General features: G+C 44.1%; 1 pseudogene; it reads left to right on the forward strand.

Moving 5' to 3' along the window:
• LOC105477379 (keratin, type II cytoskeletal 8 pseudogene) overlaps nucleotides 1–21,117 on the forward strand; it is a 77,786-nt pseudogene that overhangs the window by 4,835 nt on the left and 51,834 nt on the right.

Raw genomic sequence — 21,117 nt, forward strand, 5'->3', positions numbered from 1 at the left:
GGGATTTGCACAGTGAAGAGGGGGAACAAGGGCTGGCTCTAGCCTCAAGCATCCTGCCTGGCCAAGGTCCCCCAGAGGAACTAAGCCTGTGACTCAAAGGAAAAAGGAATACTTTTGGTCAGAATTTCCCTTCCCTGGAATGTCCCTCTTGGGGATAAACCTACACCTGAGCATCTTTCTCACGTTCACAGTACAGTAGCTAAAAGGCTTTGACCTTTGAGTCTTCTCGCCGCAGCCCACAAACTCTTGATTTTCCCACCTCTATCACCCCTGGATCTTCTGTTTTCTTGTACAGAGCCTTGACAAACAGTGGCCAGAGGTGGAGGAACGATTTCAGGCTGGAGCTCTGGCAAGCTCCCTTTACGATCCAGTTGTGTAACCCTGCCCCTGTGTGGGTGAAGCACCCCTGAGAAGTAGAAAGCACAGCCTCTGGGGGAGCCTCAGACAGGCTCTGGCGGAGTGGGGGGCCTCAGACTCGCCTGGCACTTAATGAGCCATGTGATCTCATGGCTCAGCTGCCTCTGAACCTCAGTTCCCTAGTCTGTGGATAATCAGATATAGAACCATATAAAAGGGTAGCAGGGCTGACTTTTGTTTCATGTGAGGGTTAAATGAAATAATTGAAATAAAGTATTCAGCACAGTTTCCTGGCACATAGGCCTTAAATAACAAATATTATCAACATTGAGTAGCATTTGGTCCTACATCAGTCATAGAATCTTCAACTTTTAGGACTGAAAAGGAAACTGAAGTCCCTTAGGCCAACCTTCCCTTCCCACTCCCAATTTGATTATGAAATCCTCTCTTCAGCGTTTGATTTTGCTAGGAGACCTTTTGTGATGGCGGAGCTCACAGCTCTTGGGGAATCCCTGCCTTCTTTGGGCACTCTGTAAATGTCAAGGAAGAGCTCTGTGCACATGCGTGATGTATTTAAACTGCTTTCCAGTTGCAGGGAACAGGAAGCCTTTCCCTATTCCCTATTCAGGTACAATAATGTAGGCTGCTAGGGAACAAGATCGAACAATCATTTGGAGAAGGCATTGTAGCTAACTCAGTGACGTACTCGGAGGTGAGGGTTCCAGACTCCAGAGTCTCCCTTTACCCAGTTCTTGGGAGTCTAGTGCAACTGAAGATGAGGTACTGCGGATGAAGAGGAACCCAGATAATCCAGGCACATTTTATAGACAAGACCTTAACGACCCCAAAGGAACCTTTGAAATCACCCTTTTCCTGGGTTCACGAGGACTTGTAAACGATACCATCCATCCCTGCTTATTCATACTTATTAAATACCAGAACAAAGAGATTAGAGCTCACGAGGGGATTCTTCCCCATTACTCTGGGGCTGCTTGGCTGCATTTATGATGAGAAGGCTCTGGGGTGTTTTAATAAAGTATCTGATATATCTAACAAAATCCTCCCATGGCCCTGCTGATGTTACTATAATAGCTTCATGTCACAGGCTCTTGTGCTATTGGGCCAATACCAGAACATATTTTAAATTCTCATTATGTCTATTTAATTTTTATTTAAAGGAAATTATTTTCAAGGTTTAAAGCAGGTACTGAGGTACCTAGGTGTGAAGATCTAGAAATGTGCTGTAATATTTATCAAAATAGTAATGGAGCAACTTAAGGATAGTATAGGAATAAGCAACTGTGCATTCATGGCTCGTCTAGTTATAGATCTGTACCGTTCCCCTAAGAACTGCAATTTGTGAAATAATGGCTTCTCATTGTTATGCCACATCTATTTATAAAAAGCTGAGTTTATTCTCAGTGTTCAATAGATTTTTTTTTTTTTTTTTTTGGAGACAGAGTCTCGCTCTGTTGCCCAGGCTGGAGCACAGTGGCACGATCTCGGTTCACTGCAACCTCCGCCTCTGTGGTTCAAGCAATTCTCGTGTCTTAGGCTCCTGAATAACTGGGATTATAGGCGTGAGCCACTACACCAGGCCTCAGTGCTTAATAGATTTTATCTTACTTTAATGATATATTTTATATAAGCTTCTGGAAGGTTAGAGCAGGATTGGACCTTACAACTTAATTTGGTCAATTCCTTCCTGACAGTAGTGACAAAATTGAGGCCCAGAGAGGGGAAGGAATTTGCCCAGGGTCATGCAAGTAGTAAAGGCAGAACTGGGATTCAAGCCTAGATTTTTACACTTCATGCTCTTGCTACCATAATAAGAAGCCCTGAAAATACCTATACGTACCTGGCTTTCATATACACACCTGCATGAGAGGGAGGCAACATGTACACGTAAACATGCTTGTGACAAGGGAATTGGCAGTGGTACCTGTTGTCACTGGCCACTAGGACCCACATGGCCCATCTGGTTGCTTAGGTGGCTGTTCTCTTTCCTCTCTTAGGTGGTTGTTCTCTTCCTCTTGAGTCCAGGTGTAACTAAGGCATTATAAAAAACAGACAAACTTTGACATTGGAAGAGCTGACTTTCAATCCAGCTGTCCCTTCACCTCTCTGGCCCTCATTATAAAATGAGCCGACTTTCTCTTATCCTGTTGCTGACTTCAGCACCTGTCTTGTGGGATGCAAATGGTATTGGTTCAAAAGCCACCCTAGTGTAGTGAGACAAGCTTCTCTAGACTTTCCGGGTAGGAAACAGGGAGGGTATAGATGTTAATGTTTCCTTGTCCTCTCTGCCTCTGAGGTCCTGTTTATTTTGAATTAATTTCATGAATGGATCAATTTGCTTTCTCACATGTGCTGTTCTAGTCTCATACCACATTGCTGAGGAAGTACAACCCCTTTTCCTTGATTTCCCCTCATAAGCACACAAGGCATCTACACACATGTAGCTGCCATTATAGAAGACTTGAGGAAAGAGAAGTTGGCATCACCATGTTGCTTTTTGCTTCTTTTTAGGGAACAGGATTCTCTAAAAGAGAACCCTGCAGGGTTCATCCCAGAAATTCCCCATCCTTCACTTTAAAACACAGAATCACTAAACTCATCAATTCTCTATCATTTAGAAACTGTATTTTTCCCCAACAGAGACCCATAAAATATGCCTTAAATGAGGTCTAAGATTTTTCTCTCAGGTAAAAGAAGTCTTGAAGTAGGCATTTGACTTGTCCATTTTGGGCTGCTGTGATAGAATACTACAGACTGGTAATGTATAAACAATGGAAATGTATTCCTCATAGTTCTGGAGGTGTTGAAGTCCAATATCAAGGCACTAGGATTTCGGTTTCATTGTCTGGTAAGACTGCATCCACTATAAGGGCAGGACGCTGCATGCTTACATGGCAGAAGAGGTGAAGAGCAAGCTAGCCAAATCCTGCTGTGTGAAGGCTTTTTAAAAAGGACCTTAATTCCACTAACAAAGAAGAAGCCCTCATAACCTGACCACCTCTAAAAAGCCACACTAAATATATTACATTGGCCACACCTGAATTTGAGGTGAGGGGACACATCCAAACCACAGAAGCATTCTAGGGCTGATGTGGTAATGCTACCATCTCATTAATGTCCTTATCTCCTCTTGTGTTTCTGTTTTGGTGTACTTAGCACAAGCTCACTGTCCTCAATCAAGGCTACCTCGTGCCTGCAGAGTGGCTGCTGCAGCACCAGTTATTACGTCCATATTTTGGGTAGAGGAAGAAGGAAGGTCAACAAGAGACCTGCCAACAGAGTCAGTCACTTTTTTAGGGAGCATTTCCAATACTACACAATAGTTTCTTCATTCCATTAGGCTGAAGGTAGTCACATGACTGCTCTTATCTATAAGGGAGGATAAGAAATCTAATGTTTCAGTGGGGACACATTTCTGCTCACCAGAAATCAGGGCCCTGAAGAATAAATTTTGGATAGGCCAACAGCAGTGTTTGCCACAACCCCCAATTCAGCTCTGGATGTATCTTTCCATAGCCAATGATGCATTTTTTAATTAAAACTAAGAGGCCCTGCCATTGCTGAAGGGTGGGGAACTGGAGCAGAAGAAATGTCTCTGTCCTTCGTTTGCTGTCTTCACTAACAGTCTCTGCAAGTGGAAGGGGCAGTAAAGAAATTTACTTTCCCACTGTTGTGAAATTTACCACCCTCCTTAGAAGGCAGAAGCGGTTACAGTTGCTTTTTATTTTCTTGTTACTATGCCCAAGGATTGTTGTGAGAATCAGAAGACAGATATGAGAAATCATGTTGTGAACTATAAAATGCTATTAAATGACAGAAATGATCGTTTGTCATTATTATGAGTGTTGTCATGTCTCCCAAAGCTGCCTGCTCAGTTGAAGAAAAGTGTTTTCTGATAAAGAGCAAGAGTGAGAACGAAAGAGAAAAGGAGAGAGGGAGAGGGAGATAGGAGGGGAAAGAAGAGAGACAGAAAAAGAGAAAGAGAGAAAGACAGAGAAAGGAAATAGACTGATAAGAACGGGTGGGAGGAGAGAGAGGGAGAGAGAGAAACGGAATAGAATGAGGAGCAGGGAAGAAGGAGAGAGAAGGAGAAGGGAGAGAGAAGGGGAAGGGAGACAGAGAAGAAGGAAGGGAGGGAGAGAAAGAGGGACAGAGAAGAGGGGAAAAGAAAGAAGGGAGACAGGAGAAAGAGAGAAGGGAAGAGTGTGGAGGTCTTTTTTCAATCAAAAGCAGAGCAGAAATATATTGACGTAATTGAAACCCATGACTGACCACAAGCATACATACAACTCTGGTAGACAGCTTCAAGGTACTTAGGTTTCTCTGACCATTTCAAAGTATCTTCCTCATTTCCAAAGCAGTATGTGCATACTGAAGACTCAGAAACATATGAAAAGGCACAGGGGAGTTTTTTTTAAAGTGCTTTATTGATGTATAGCTGACATACAATAAACTGCACATATTTAAAGAGTATAACTTGATACATTTTAATGAAAGTATACACTGTAAAACCATCATTATAATCAACATATCTATCATCCCCAACAGTTTCCCTGGGCTCCTTTGAAAGCCCCTGCCCCTGGGCACCCAGTGATCTGCTTTCTGCCACTCTAGGTTAGTTTGCATTTTCTGGAATTTTATACAAATGGAATATCAAATTCCATATATAATGTATGTAATTTTTTTTGGCCTGATTTTTTTCATATAGCAGTATAATAATTAATGATATAGACCCCGCAGAGTTTGAGATATTCAATATTCAATTAATTCATTAATTGAATTACTTCAGATATTAATTCAGGTATTGAGATTAGTTAATGTTGTCATATTTGCTTCAGTTTACCTCGTCGTTTTGAGTAATGTGATCTACACAAAAAGTTTTTAAAAAATACATCTTAATGCATTGTAATTACACAAATTACATTATAACTAAGGAAACCCCTGGGTAACCACCACTCAGGCCAGAAAAGGGAGCTTTGCAAGCACCCCTAATCTCCCAGTGTCCCCTCCCCAGGTCATCACCAGCCTCCCGTTTGTGAGAATCATTTTCTTGCTTTTCTTTTTGGTTTTACGACTTATGTATGCATCCCAGTATGACAGAATGGACTTAACTGTGGATTTTATATGAATGAAATCACACTGTATGTCTTCTTCGTGACTTGCATTTTTTGCTCTGTTTGTGAGATTCACCCTTTTTGTATCATGTAGCTATGTTTTGTTCATTTTAATAGCTATAGAGTATTCCCTTGTATAAATATACTGCAGTCTGGCATAGCCCACTCTGGAGAGAGAGCTTTTAGATGTGATCAATACAGTTTGGCTTTTCGTTAACACTTGTAACCATCAGACAGTCCTTACAGGATAGAAACAACCAAAACATCTACCCTTCCCCTGGATGCCAGCATCCCCGCCCCACCCTACTGTGTGTCCACAAAAAGTTAATACTATAAATATTCACAGATGCCAATCATAAATATTTATCGGAATATCTTCTGCCCTGGTATAGTATTCATTTTGAAGAAGCAAGCACACAGTTGATTTTTTTTCAAAAATCAGAATTTTTTTTTTTTCTTTGAGACGGAGTCTAGCTCTGTCACCCAGGCTGGAGTGCAGCGGCGCGATCTCCGCTCATTGCAAGCTCTACCTCCTGGGTTCACGCCATTCCCCTGCCTCAGCCTCCCCAGTAGCTGGAACTACAGGCGCCCGCCACCACGCCCGACTAATTTTTTTATATTTTTAGTAGAGATGAGGATTCAACATGTAAGCCAGGATGGAAACTTTTTTTTACATCATGTTGATCTGAACACAGCTAGTTAAATTCTCTGTGGGAAAGAGGAAAAAGAGGAAGAGGTTGAACATTCCCTTTCAAGAGGCTGCTCTTCCACTTCCACTGTTTGTCTCAGGCCCTCAATCCAGAGGTTCTTAGACGCCATTATTCACATTCTTCTTTAAAAGATGCTCTCACAGCATAAGAAGTCAAAACTTAGCTCTGTTTCTTCATATAGAAGAAACATTATAATAAAAGTAATTTAAGTCAGTACTTGTTGTCTGACTTTTATTTTTCAAAAGGGTTCAGTGTATTATTCAAATGTCAAGAAAAATGATTTTGACCTTGGCCTGTCGGGTGGGTGGACCACGCTGTCTCTCCCCAGCCCTTTCTTAAGAATCTCTGTGAATTCTATAACACCTTCAGTGTCTGCTGGCATTGTGGTTTATAGGCACCTTCTCACATGGTGAATAATTGGACCGCCATTCAGTGAACTAGAGAAATAATTTTAATCCCAGTTGTACGAGATAATTGGAGCATAAAGAATATGGGCTTTTCAAGGTCACACATCAGGAAAGTCACGAAGCCTGTTTCCATTTTTCGGTCTAGGTAAATATGAAGCCCACGTTTCCATGTTGCTTCCTCTCCCTAAAGGGGAGGTCCAGCCATCGATTTTTTGTTTACATTGGGGTACACTGGTACTACTCTTTAGGTATTTGGGGGCAAGTGAAGACATCATTAAGAGAGAAGAGCCTTTTGAATCTCAGAAGAGTCAATAAGAAAATGGGCTTTTCAGGAGGTGGGAAGAAGAGGCGGAGTTGGGAAAGTAGGCTCTTTTTCTGTGAGCAGGGATATATATTTGTTTTTCAATCAGCATGCACGCTGGGTCCCATTACTCTCTGCCTTCCATGCTTTGACAGCTCTTTTCCTTCATATTCCAGTTCTGTGGTATTTGTTTTTTTCATTCTTTTGACATTCAGTAGTCATCATTCTATTACAAAGGAGGACTTTCTCTCTCCTCCACTTATTTATGTTTTTGTTTATTAATTTATGTGACTAGAGTCTCATGTAGCCTGATTTATTCCATGGGTTTTGATGATCACTGGAAACCCCTTTATGCTGGCTCCTGTGACTTTTTGGCATGTTCCCATGATTTTTTGAGCATATTCTTACTTTGGGGTGCAAAAACAAGTGCTGAGCTCATTGTGTGCTTTCACTGCCTTAGCCTCAAATTTATAGTATTTTAGAAAAGGAAGACTTGAGCCATAGTGGAAGTCAGAGGGGAACTTAATTTTCTCCTAAAGATATGACTCTTCTTGGCCTTTAAATGAAGGGATTAAGAGGACAATGCCCACGTTGATTACATGTGCCTGCAGTTCAGCCCAAGGATAAACAAATCTGTTTGTCTTAAATTTCTTATGATGACAGTTTTATGGAAGATAATTTTAAACTGAGCCTCAGATGATACCAGAAGGGAAATGGAAGATCGTGTTCGTAGGTTGGGGTCATACGTGGAATGAACTGACTTCATTTCTAAGAGTGACCCCTGCCCACAGAAGGGGTCTATGGAATGGAATGCCTTTATTTCTAAGAGTGACCCCTGCCCATGAAAAGGGGTCTATGGAATGGAATGCCTTCATTTCTAACAGTGATCCCCACCCATGGAAAGGGGTCTATGGAATGGAATGCCTTCATTTCTAACAGTGATCCCTGCCCATGGAAAGGATCTATGGAATAGACTGCCTTCATTTCTAACAGTGACCCCTGCCCATGGAAAGGGGTCTATGGAATGGAATGCCTTCATTTCCAACAGTGATCCTTGCTCATGGAAAGGGGTCTATGGAATGGAATGCCTTCATTTCCAACAGTGATCCTCACCCATGGAAAGGGATCTATGGAATGGAATGCCTTCATTTCTAACAGTAACCCCCGCCCATGGAAAGGGGTCTATGGAATGGAATGCCTTCATTTCTAACAGTAACCCCCGCCCATGGAAAGGATCTATGGAATAGACTGCCTTCATTTCTAACAGTGATCCCTGCCCATGGAAAGGATCTATGGAATAGACTACCTTCATTTCTAACAGTAACCCCTGCCCATGGAAAGGTGTCTATGGAATGGAATGCCTTCATTTCCAACAGTGATCCCCACCCATGGAAAGGGGTCTATGGAATGGAATGCCTTCATTTCCAACAGTGATCCTTGCTCTTGGAAAGGGGTCTATGGAATGGAATGCCTTCATTTCTAACAGTGACCCCTGCCCATGGAAAGGGGTCTATGGAATGGAATGCCTTCATTTCTAACAGTGATCCTTGCTCATGGAAAGGGGTCTATGGAATGGAATGCCTTCATTTCCAACAGTGACCCCTGTCCATGGAAAAGGGTCTATGGAATGGGCTGCCTTCATTTCTAACAGTGTCCACTGCCCCAAGAGAAGCTTATTCTTCCAAGGAACCTGCAGAGTAGGGTAGCTCTGAGTGGGGTGGCAGAGCAGGAAGACACAGTGATCTCAAGAATTCAGGGTCTAGAGGCTTGTGTCGCCCTAGTGTGGGCAGGATGACTTCAGTGTGTTTTCCTGTACTCACAGGAGCAGCCAGAACCTATTCAAAGAGCTGACAGTTTTCATCATTTTCTTTTCTATTAAAAATGATTTTAATTAGGAAAGATTTCAAGGTTACAGAAAATTAAGAAGAATAGTGTCATATGGACAAATACACCCACCACTAGATTGAAGAAATGTTAACAGTTGCCTTACATCCTTTTGGAAAGAAAGTAAAACTACAGATAAAGGTGAAACCAAAATGTGTCTCCATTCCCCTCTCTCTCTCTTTTTTTTTTTTTTTTGAGACGGAGTCTCACTCTGTCGCCCAGGCTGGAGGGCAGTGGCCTGATCTCAGCTCACTGCAAGCTCCGCCTCCCGGGTTTACGCCATTCTCTTGCCTCAGCCTCCCGAGTAGCTGAGACTACAGGCGCCTACCACCTCGCCTGGCTAGTTTTTTGTAATTTTTAGTAGAGACGAGGTTTCACCGTGTTAGCCAGGATGGTCTCGATCTCCTGACCTCGTGATCCGCCCGTCTCGGCCTCCCAAAGTGCTGGGATTACAAGCTTGAGCCACCATGCCCAGCCTCCCCTCTCTCTCTTTCCAGAAGTAATTCTCAAGTTAGAAAGCAACTTCTCTGTCCCAATTATTTCTGTGTTTTTACAAGAGTAAACACAAACATATGGTATCGTATTGTGTCTTAAAGAAATTTCATAAGCAGTATTATACTGCTTGTATCCTTTTTCAATTTGCTTTTTTTCTACCTAACCCTGAGATTTAACTACATTACTATTAACCATATTAATAATGCAGATATAGTTCATTCATTTTTCCTGCTATATACTATTTTGTTGTATAATATTACTACAATGACATGATATGATATTACTCTTACTAGTTCTAAATGCTGTATATATTCTCTTGGATTTTCTTTGAAGATAACATTGTTTAGAAATAATGAGTTTTGTTTTTCACTTTCTATCCCTAAACTTCTTATTTCTATTTCTAGTATAATGTTGAATAGGAGTTGAATTCAGGGTTATTTTCTTATAAAGAGATCATAAAGTTTGCATTTTTAAATATGATACTTGTGGTAGGTTTTTTGGTAGATACCTTCTTATCAGGTTAAGAAGGTTACCTGCTATTACCAGTTTGCCAAATATATTGCAAAAACTATTTACCAATATCCATTCATGACTGACTTCATTAAGTTTCTTTTTCTGCATCTATTGATTGACTATGTAATTTTCTCCCTTTAATTTCTTAGTTACATCAATAGATTCCTAGTGTTAAAGCATCCCATTTTTTATGGAAAAGATAGAGGATTATCCTGTCTCTTTTCCTTAATAATGGTGTATTTCTTTTCATACACTGCTTAATTATGTCCATTTTCTGGCTGTTTTTTTTTTCCTATGTATCTATTTTTAAATTCTTGTGTTTGTGTATGTTTTTGAGGTAGGGGCTTTGTATATTTTCCCCTCATATCATCCTTGTCTGGTGTGTTATCTACACTATATTAGCTTTACAAAACAAGTTAAGAATTCCATTTTTATTTCTTGCATGGAAGAATTTATATATAACTAGCATTATCTGTTTTATGAAAGTTCAGAGGATCCACCTGTAAAAACCATCTGGGGCCTATAATTTCTCTGTGGGAAAAATTTAAAACTATTAATTCAAGTTCTTCTTCAGGTATAACACTAATCAGGTCTTCTGTTTCTTTTCAAATTAGTATTGGCAAACGTGTTAGTCTAAATCAGGGGTCGATACACTATGGCCTGTGAACCAAATGGCAGCCACTCTGTTTTTGTAAGTAAAGTTTTATTGGAACCGAGCCATGTTCATTCATGCTCATACGGTGTAGGACTGCTTTCCTGCTATAGTGCCACAGTTGAGAGTTGAGCCGTTGTGGCAGAGGCAGTATGATCTGAAAAACTTAAGACATTTACTATCTGATCCTTTATAAAAAAAAGTTTGTTGGCCGGACACGGTGGCTCATGCCAGCACTTTGGGAGGCCGAGGTGGGCAGATCACGAGGTCAGGAATTCAAGATCAGCCTGACCAACGGGGTGTAACTCAGTCGCTACTAAAAATACAAAAATTAGCATGGGCATGGTGGCAGGCACCTGTAATCTCAACTACTTAGGAGGCTGAGTCAGGAGAATCACTTGAACCTGCGAGGCAGAGGTTGCAGTGAGCCGAGATTATGCCACCGTACTCCAGCCTGGGTAACAGAGCAAGACTCCATCCCCCCACCAAAAAAAAAAAGTTCGTCAATCTCAAACCTGGATTATAGATATTGGGTGTAATGAAGACAACCCCCAGGGCAGTTCTTTAATGCAATGGGTGATGATGGCAGGGCTGCATTATCTTGTGGCTAGCCTGCCTACCTAGGACACGAGTGGTTTTGCTTTCATGGTGGTGAAACTACAACGTCAAGTTAAAAACATTCTCAGTGATGCAGTGAATCATTTGGCAAATTGACATTTCTGGCAAATTGACTTTTGACAATCTAATTTTCAACAAATTCTTCTTTGAGGATACATATTTTTGTACTTGGCTCGCTTCCTTTGGAAAAACCAAGTGGTGCTTTGAGTAGAATAGCACACCAGTTTTAGCTAAGAGGCAGCTAATTTTACTCAAAGATGTGTATTTATTTGGTAGGTTTTTTTTTTTTTTTTTTTTTACCCTGAGGTTATGTGGGGAAGGATTTGTCTTCATTTTCCTCCTTCCATCCACAGTTTGCAAAGCCCCTTGGAGTGCTTCCTCTACTCCTAAGAGGAAGAAAACTTGGGCCCTGGAAAGCAGGCAGAAGGGCTAAGAATCAAGGGAGCCAGAGAGAGGGAGAGAGAAAAGGGATCCCACAGAGGAGATACTCACTTAAGGTTGCCAAAGTGAGATGAAATGTAGACCGCTATTAAGAGTCAAGGCGAGGGAGAGTGGGAGGAGTATGAGGATCAGAAAACTATGCTTATTACCTAGATGATGAAATAATTTGTGCACAAACTCCCGTGACGCGCAATTTACCTATATACCAAACTCACACATATACCCCGAACCTAAAATAACAATTTTAAAAAAGAGAATGCTTTGCCTGTTGTATTAGTCTGTTCTTGTCCTGCCATAAAGAAATACCTGAGACTGGGTAATTTATAAGAAAAAAGGTTTAATGGGCTCATGATTCTGCAGGCTGTACAGGAAGCATGGCACCATCTGCTTCTGGGGAGGCCCCAGGGAGCTTTTACTCATGGAGGAAGGCAAAGTGGGAGTAAACATCTTACATGGCAGGAGCAGGACCGAGAGAGAGAGGAGGGAGGTGCTACATGCTTTCAAACAACCGGATCTTGTGAGAACTCTATCATGAGAACAGCACCAAGGGCATGGTGGGAAATAAACCATTCATGTAGGATCCTTCTCCATGATCCAATTACCTCCCACCAGGCTCCACTTCCAACACTGGGGATTATAATTTGACATGAGATTTGGGTGGCCACACAGATCCAAACCATATCACTTGTCCTCTGGACTCTGTGTGTGTCTCTGTGTGTGTGCTTGTGTGTCCGTGTGTGTTTGTGTGTGTGTGCTTGTGTGTCTGTGTCTCTGTATGTGTCTGTGTGTGTATTCTTGCTTGTCTAATTACTTAAATGAGTCTAGTAATGTCTATATCCTCTTGCCTTTCTTAATGTCAGGGGCATACTAAGAGAGTTACAGGTCTAACTCCTCCATTATACGAAGGAGGGGTGTACCAACGGAGTTATAGGTCTAACTCCTTCTTTTACAGGAGGGGCAAAGCAACAGGAGTATAGGTCTAACTCCTTGTTAGGAGTTAAGCGTATAACTCTATTCGTATGCTCCTCACATTAAGAAAAGCAAACTGAGGCCCACGTAGGGACCCAGGAATGCCCAAGGTCACCTGCTTCTAAGTCACAGAGTTGGGATTTCCCACATTCACTTGATTCAGAGACTTCCCAGAGGCCCTCACCCCCTCCTCCTGCCTGGAGGCACATTTGAGCAGCCACCTTGCCTCCCTGCAGTTGGTGAAAACCACAGAGTGGGCCTGCAGGGGAGACGAGGCCCCATTGACTTTGGGGCTTACCCAAACAGATGGCCCCGTGTGGGGAGAATGACACGGCAGAAGGGCACTTCACGCCCAAGGCGACACTAATGCTCCTGCTTTTGGTTTCAGTCTTTCTCTCTCTCAGCAGAATCAAAGTTTCCAGGGGAATCCCTCTTGCCTTCAGTGGATCGCCCCTTGAAGCGAGTAGCTTGAGTCACTCACCGCAGCACTGGGATGGTGGCCACAAGGGGTGACCACAGGGCTGGTTGGCTGGGCTGTCTGGAAGGCGGTTTCCTTCTTCTCATCTGTCTAGAGGTGGTATCGTGCTCTGTGTGTCTCCTTGTGCCACCCACCCTCCCCATTCTCCTCCTAATTTGATTGTTCTAAGCCACAGCTGTGGCCATGCCATTCCCCCAGAGCCCATAGAGTGGCATCCAAACTTCCTAACAGGGTATTCAGGGAACTTTTCCAGCCCACTGTGGCCACCCTGTGTGTCTTACACAATGGGGATGCCTTTGTTGTTTCCAGAGAACACCAGTCGCTTTTGTATCTCTGTGCTTTTGCACAAGCTGTTTCTCTTGTCTAGATTTTTCTCCCCAATCTGGACTGCTTGGAACACTCTCTCCTCATTCTTTTCTTTAAAAAAGTATTTATTTTAAAAAATTGTGGTAAAATTAGCATAACATCAAATTTAACATTTGAATCATTTTTGAGTGTTCAATTCAGTGGCGTTAAGTACATTCACATCGTTGTGCAACCTTCACCACTATCCACTATCCATCCACAGAACTTATCTTTCAAAACTATAGCTCCGTACCCATTAAGCAATACCCCCCGGTCCTCCATCCCTCCGCACCCCATGGCAAGTACCATTCTACTTTCTGTCTCTACAAATTTGACTACCTTAAGTTACTTGTATGAGTGGAATCTTACAGTATTTATCTTTTTGTGACTTTTTCACTTAGCAAGTCTTAGAGGTTCATCCATGCTGTTGCATATCAGAACTTTCTTCTTTTTCTAAAGCTGAATAACATTCCATTGTATGTAATTACCACATTTTGTTTATCCATCTATCCATTGATGGACACTCTGGTTGATTCCATCTCTGTTGGCTATTGTGACTTAATTTGTGGCCTAACATATGGTCTATCCTGGAGAATGTCCCATGTGCGCATAAGAGGAATGTGTATTCTGTTGTTGAGTGGAGTGTTATGCATATGTTTGTTAGATCTAGTTGTTTTCTTGGGTTGTTCAAGCCCTTTAGTTCCTTATCTGTTTTCTGTCTGGTTGTTCTATCCATTACCAAGAGTGGGATATTGAAGTCTCCAACTGTTATTGTATTATTTCTCCCTTTCATTGTGTCCATTTTGGCTCATGTATTTCAACAGTCTATTATTAGGTTTGTAAATATTCCTCTTCATTCTTACAGAGTCTCTTCAAATGCTGCCTCCTTTGATGCCCCCATCCTTGCCTCCTCCAGCCCTAGTCACTCTCCTCTGTGCTTTCACTGTAACTTGTACACACCTCTGTGTACCACATTCTGCTTTAGTGAATAATTTACTGATTGTCTTTCCAGTTAGTCTCAGAGGACAGAGAATTTTGTCTTATGTGTGCTTGCACCTCTAGAATCTGGCACAGTTTTTGGCTCACAGTAAGTGTCCAGTGAACATTTGTCGAATAGACCTTTGTTATGGAATGCAATTGTGTTACTCATCTTCTTCCTGGAGTAAAAATAATTATAGTTGGAAATCCTCAGCATATCCTTGCCATAAGGATAAGGTAAAAGTGGCTGGGCATGGTGGCTCACGTCTGTAATCCCAGCACTTTGGGAGGCCGAGACGGACGGATCACGAGGTCAGGAGATCAAGACCATCCTGGCTAACACGGTGAAACACTGTCTCTACTAAAAATACAAAAAAATTAGCCAGATATGGTGGCGGGCGCCTGTAGTCCCAGCTGCTCGGGAGGCTGAGGCAGGAGAATGGCGTGAACTTGGCAGGCGGAGCTTGCAGTGAGCTGAGATTGCGCCATTGCCCTCCAGTCTGGGCGATGGAGCGAGACTCCGTATCAAAAAAAAAAAAAAAAAAAAGATAAGGTAAAAGTGCTTATTGCCTCCAAGGTGCTTATTCTTCTCCCTCATTTGATCCTTGTCACAACCCTGTGAGGATATTGGGCAGGGGCTTACATCTTCATTTTACAGATAAGAAAACTGAGGCTCAGAGAGGCAGGGTATCTTGCTAAAAATGAAGATGGTAAGAGGCAGAGCTGGGACTTGAACCAAGGCTAGTCTGGCTCCTGACCAGGACTCTTTTCTCGGTACCCACTGCCCTTGTAAGCTGTTTGTGACTACCCTGGCTGGGATCATGATCTCTGTACATGGGTAAGGTTGAAACTGGGACAAGTGGGAGCTGAGGTCTTTGCACTCTTTTCTTTTAGAGAATTTCAGGTTTGCCTTTGGAGGTGCTATAACGAGTTCCAAGTGAATATGTGAGAAACACATCACTCTGTCCATTGTAGGATGACGAACACTGAGTAACTTGCTCAATATGGCACAGGTAGGAGTTGGGGCTCCAGTCTGAGCTTCCTGGCCCTGAGTGTAATGTACTCATCATTTGGTCTGACGTATCCAGGGCTGTCTTGGGATACTTGTGCCCAAGAAGGAGCTTTCCTTATTTTGAATTAAAATCTACCCGTCATGTCCACCCCGCTCCCTGCTACCTCTGTCTTGGGATACTTCTGCCCAAGAAGGAGCTTTCCTTATTTTGAATTAAAATCTGCCTGTCATGTCCACCCTGCCCCCTCCTACCTCTGTCCTCTAGAGCCCCACAGGGTGAATCTGCCCTCTCCGCTCCTGACAACTCTCCAGGGATGTGGTAATATTGACAGCATTCTCCTGAGTTTCTTCTCAGGCTGAATGATCCCAGTGCCTTCAAGCTTCTCAGCTGCTTTTCCAGGGACTTGAAGTCCAGGACCTTCCCTATGGGGCCACCTCTTCCAGATGTGCTCCCATTTGTCCATCAGCTGGGGCTGAGTGACAGGGAGGCACACGCCTCACAGGGCGTTGCTGGGCTGGCAGGCAGAAAGACTGCAGAGGACTCTGATTGTGGCTTCTTTGAACAGATGCGCAACTGGCTGTCAGGATAGTGGAGGGGCAGGACGAGGAGGAGGAGGAGGAGTCAGGGTGAGATGGAACAGAAATTGAGGGGCAGGGTTACTGTGGGCCTGCTTCTCTGGGAGGCTGCAGTTCAGATCAGCCCACCTGGCCCTGTGCTGGTCACAAAGTGAGCCACTTGCAGGGAGAGTGTTGGACATTTGCAAACGTTCCCCTTATGTTTTTGGACATGGTGTTTTGCAGAGTCCATATTCTGGTTCTCTAGACTTTGGTTACGTGGAATTCTGTTTATAGCCCTTTTACCTCCTGCTCCAAGGGTCTTCTTGAAATGGCCAGCTTTGCCAGCCCCTTGGTTGGTCTTGACAGAGCAAGGGGAAAACAAGAACAAGGAATGGCTAGCGAGGCTCCAGTAGGGTCTTCTGGTTTATTTTCATGTAAGCTGATGATAGTAATTGCACTACCTTATAGGATTTTTGAAAGTATTTAAAAAGGTGATGCATAAGTGCTTTGTGTAATGTGGCTCTGTAAAGGGCAGCTGCCCTTGGCCAGGTGCGGTGGCTCATGCCTGTAATCCCAGCACTTCGGGAGGCCAAGCCGGGCAGATCACTTAGGGTCAAGAGTTTGAGACCAACCTGGCCAACATGGTGAAAACCCAGTTTGTATTGTAAAAATACACACATACACACAAAATTAGCTGGGTGTGATGGTGCATGCCTATAATCTCAGCTACTTGGGAGGCTGAGGCATGAGAATAGCTTGAACCAGGGAGGTGGAGGTTGCTGTGAGCTGAGATTGCGTCACTGCCGTCCAGCCTTGGTGACAGAACAAGACTCTGTCTCCAAAAAGAAAAAAAAAAAAAAAAAAAAAAGGCAGTTGCTCTTATTATTCATCCTGCTAGGTGCACCTGGTGACTCCTAGAGGTGTTCTCCTCATGGGACTTTGGGCTTCTAAGTGAGGTGTGTCACTCTACACTTTGAAAGCATTTTGTGGGATAAGAACTGGATCAGACAGCGGGACTGAATTTCAGCCCTGCTCTAAGTTGCTATGTGACCTTGGGCAAGCACTTTCCTCTCTCTGTGCCTCCATTCCATTTTCTCTCCTGTGCCATGAGGAGTGCAGGTGAGAAGATCTTCGGGGTCCTTCAGTCCCTGAAGCTGGGGAATCTGGGCCATGGCAGGGTGTTACTTTCGTATGCTTTGACTCTTTCTGTGGGGAAGAGCATCTCCCACAACTTCGCTTGGTGCCAAGTTGGTCTGCTGCTTTTCTAGACAGGTCTCACTAGCCAGCGCCTGCTGGAAGTGGGTCTGGGACTGGGAGTTCTGAGGCCAAGACTGCCTGTTCCCATTTGCCTGAGGACAGGAACTGGCACTGCTGCCTCCATTCTAAATGCCCTGATGACACCCCCAGGAAAGGGACACTGCCTGAATAGCTCTCAGGTTCTCTCCCTGCCTTCTCCAGGCAGCCCGAGCCCTGCCATCAAGTCATGGGGAGAGTTTAGCATGTCCTTCTATGGCACACAGCAAGACGGCAGTAAAACCCAAGCCCTCCTGGAAGGCAGGTGATCCTCAGCAACTAGCCAGGCCTGACTCAAAGCCTCACCTGCCAGCCCCCAAACCAGCTGTCCTCTGAGTTACTACACAGAAATCATTCTGCGAAGGATGGCTCAGCCGGCGGGAAGGGTCCCCTTACCAGTCCAAGCAGTGAGCATGTCCCTGGTTCTGGGGCCAAGAAGAGGAATGCAATATCAGCCTGGCACCAAATGGCCTGAAAGAACAGCTGACTCTCAGTGGGGAAAGCTGAGACGAGGTCCCAAGTTGAAGACTGGCCGTCAGCCTCAGGACAGGGATTGCTGATGGTCTGGCCCAGTGCCAGGGAGAGAGCTGGCTCAGACTTCTGAGGCCTAGCCCCTAATCCCACCCTTCAACAGACTGTGTGTGACCTTCACTCAGCTCCTGCCCCTTCTCTGAGCCTTGGCTTCCCCATCTGGGCTGAATGTGATGGTGTTTAGGGAACAAATTTTATGGTGTCATTACTTAAAATGTGGGGGCTCTATTCCTTCAGCCTTTAATGGAAGTGTTACTGTGAGGCGTACGTGTATTTCATCTAACTATCTGCTGGATTCCATGTCTTCCCTCTTCACCACAGTGCCCCTTCCTCACCGCATCCTAAGCCGAGCTAGTAGCTACACCCTCGTTTTCTACAAGGAAAATTACCTTCATTCTGGATTTTAGGAAATGATATGCTGGACTTTTCAGGCTATAGTTGAAAGAGGTTTGGATTAACCAAGGAGATCTTATTTCTTGTTTCAATTCTACCAGTGGAGCCTTGAGCTCTTGCCCCTCCTTGACTCAGTTTCCCTCAGAAGTAGGAGCTGTTTGAGCCAGGTGATCTTGAAGCTTCCTTCCAGTTTTGACTCAGGGCCTCTAGTTTTCCCTTGGAAATTTAACTCTGCCCCCACGCCCCAACCCCCGCCCCCGGCCCCCAGCCTATGTCTCACAAATGGGTTAAATGGGAACAATTGAGAAGTGAAACAACTTTGCTATGGACGAGTTTGGAAGGGCAATGAAATTCTCAACTTCTGATATGGAAAACTGTTAGAAAAATGCAGCTCCTGCTACACTTGTGAAAAACAAAAAAGAAAAATGGTGTCTGATGTCATCTCTCACCTACAGTGGTGAATTTTACAAGTGGCCATAAGGACATTCCCCTCCCCCAACACGCAGCAGGGGAGGAGGAGGTGTTGGGTAAGCAGGAGCTTTTGGAAAATGCGTGTCCCCAAATGAAAGCCAGAAATTGGGGCCAGGTCTTGCTGGGGTTACTTTCTCGGTAGAGCCATGATTTATTTCCCACAGGTCTCGGGACTGTAAGAGGGGATTCCAGAAGCTTCATGTGAGCAGTGAGTACCCAGTATCCTGGGGCTGCCTGCCAGTAAGACGACCTCGCTCAGTGCCTGTTGACACTGTCTGCTGATTGGGAGCTGGCCGCGGCCGCCCAGGCCCTCCTGGCCTCCGGGTCATGTGAGAGACTTGGCAGGAGCCGGTGCTCACTGAATCCGGTATTTGGGTGGAATCTGTGTCACGGAGCTGTCAGCGTGACCGTGTCAGTGGATTCACCTGCCTGTGCCAGAGGAAGGGCCACACGCCAGGCAGCCTTCTGGGCCATCCTGTCACCCTGCTCTGCAGCTGACAGAGACACCCACAGTCGCATCACTCAGCCGTGCTGCTGAAAGCTGGGATGTGCCTTTGAACAGCCTGCATTTAGGGTGCTGCTGGAGGAACCCTGCATTCCTGCTGCTGACGAGCTGGGCTCTGCACAGTGAGCAGGAAAGAAGGAGGAAGAGCTTTCTGGATGTTGAATCTCATGGGAAGATCCATAGAAAATTTGAGGAGTACGAAGTAAACCAGTCAGCCTAGACTAGATCAAAGATTCCTGTGTGTCTGACTGCAGACCTGTGGTGACTGAAGAATGTTATCATTCCACAGCAAAAATGGAAAAACACAGCCAGGAGAATCAATCTCATAAACCTAATGTCACTTGAGGAAATGTTCTTTATTTTTAGATAAAGAATATTTTTGCACTTTTTAATGTTGATTCTTTCTCCCTAGAAAACAATGGTGATGTTAGATGGTAGTTGGTTTTTGAAATGTACCCATCTGACAACCCTATGTACATCCTCTGTAATTGAAAAAAATGTTTTTACTGATTCATAAATTCTAAAAATCTAGGAAACACTGGACTTTCAGAGGACTCATGGAGAGTGACAGGAGAAAGGACAGAAGGGCAAGGTTAGATGGTGGAAAGCCTTGCTCTAGAAGCTCTGCGATAGCAGGGAACCACACTATGGGAGCCCTGGGTTCTAGCACATGGGTTGGTAAACTTTTTCTACAAAGGGCCTGGTAGTAAATATTTGAGGCTTTTGGACTGCACTCCCTTTGTCACAACTATTTATGCCCTCTTGGCATGAAAAACTCCATAGACAATGATATGTAAATAAATATATAAATGAACAAGTGTAACTGGATTCCAGTTAAACTTTATTTATGTATTTATTTATTTTTGAGGCAGGGTCTCGCACTGTCACCCAGGCAGGAGTGCAGTGCTGCTATCACTGCTCGTTGCAGCCTCAGCCTCCTGGGCTCAAGTGCTCCTCCTGCCTCATTTTTTAATTTGTTTAATTTTTAGAGATGAGGTCTCCCTATGTTGCCCAGGCTGGTCTTGAACTCCTGGGCTCAAGTGATCCTCCCACCTCAGCCTCCTGAAATGCTGGGATTACAGGCATGAGCCACCAGGCTGGCAATAAAACTTTATTTATAAAAACAGGTGGTGGGCCTGATTGGGCCTTGGGGTTGTTGTTGGCTGACACCAGTCTAGCACAACATCTAGCATCTAGTAGGTGTTCAGTAAGTATTTATTGAATTGATATGAATTGTTTCTAGCAGGCAAAGAGGAGACATTGGAGGCATGTGAGATAGGATTTTAGAAAGATTGCTGTGGTAGACTGTAAGATGGATGGGGGAGGCATGAAACAGAGTCAGGGTGCTGGGTAAGGAGTTGTTACAGTAGTCCAGGCCTGGGTGGTGAGGGCTCAGCCTGGAGCCCAGCAGGAGAGACGGAGTGAAGGTGTGGAAGGGGCTGAGCCTATGTGATGCGGATACATTTAAAGGAAAAAGGAGAAGCCACACGTGGCTAGAATTGAAGCCCCATTCCTCAGGCTTTGTTTTCCATGCCCAAACCATGCTTGAAGAACTCAGAGCCCTATTCTGTCTTAAAAAGATGGGATCTTCCAAACCAGAATTCTGGCTTTCAAGACTGTTTTTGCTGTGGATTTCAATAACTCACAAGTTGATTATTTGCTTCCTACTTACATTTCAGCTGTGCCAGCTTTGCACAGAGGCAAGTCCTGAATGTCTTAGCCTCCTGATTTTGTTTTAGTAGGACAAGGACTGTGTGTTTAAAAAAATATGAGAATGAAAGTGTACTTCATACTTATAAAAATATTTTCCTGGCTGGATGCGGTGGCTGATGTCTATAATCCCAGCACTTTGGGAGGCCACGGCAGGCAAATCACAAGGTCAGGAGTTCAAAACCAGCCTGGCCAATATGGTGAAACCCCATCTCTACTGAAAAAAAAAAAAAAGAAACAAAAATTAGCCAGGCTTGGTGGCAGGCGCCTGTAGTCCCAGCTTCTCTGGAGGCTGAGGGAGGAGAATCGCTTGAACCCAGGATGCAGAGGTTGCAGTGAGCCGAGATCGCACCACTGCATTCCA

The sequence above is a fragment of the Macaca nemestrina genome, chromosome 14, assembly GCF_043159975.1.
Source record: "Macaca nemestrina isolate mMacNem1 chromosome 14, mMacNem.hap1, whole genome shotgun sequence".
Taxonomy (NCBI): Eukaryota; Metazoa; Chordata; class Mammalia; order Primates; family Cercopithecidae; genus Macaca; species Macaca nemestrina.